The following is a 572-nucleotide window of genomic DNA, read 5'->3' as shown; positions in this document are numbered from 1 at the left end:
GAGCGCGTCCGCGGGCACGGGTGAGTGCGGGAGGGAGCGGGAGCCTGCAGGAGCGTGCGGGAGCATCCCTGGGAGCTGTTGCCAACCCCACCCTGGACCCAATGCCGTGAGTGTGGGGAACGCCTCTAACGGAAACCTGTAAACTGGAAGCCATGTTCTGTCATCTGCCAAATATTTAATAAATTCATCTCATCCCTAAGGGGTGTCTTGTCCCTTCACCATGTGAAAAAAGCAGAGATGTTCATGAAACAGCAAAAAAGAAAATGGTTTGAATAGGAAACGACTGCTCCGAAGCAGTGCGCAGTATGAGAGCAGCTGCCGGCACTTTGCCGTGGGTTCGTACGGAGCGGCGTAGCCACGGCAGCTGTAATTAAACCCCTCTTCAATTCCCACTTGGGCTGGGCACGGGCTGGGGCAGAGCCGTGGGGCTCGCAGCGCCTTCTCCCGCCGGGCAGAGCCGGCCAGAGCACCCATGAAATTCGGATTGCAATGAAACTTTGCCATTCCCCTCGGGCAAAGCCCACCTGAACGAAAAAGCAAAATGCCACCTAAAAATGTATTCTCATGGGAAA

The sequence above is a fragment of the Pygoscelis adeliae genome, unplaced genomic scaffold (assembly GCF_000699105.1).
Source record: "Pygoscelis adeliae isolate BGI_AS28 unplaced genomic scaffold, ASM69910v1 Scaffold89, whole genome shotgun sequence".
Lineage (NCBI taxonomy): Eukaryota > Metazoa > Chordata > Aves > Sphenisciformes > Spheniscidae > Pygoscelis > Pygoscelis adeliae.
Note: the sequence above shows the minus strand (reverse complement) of the source record.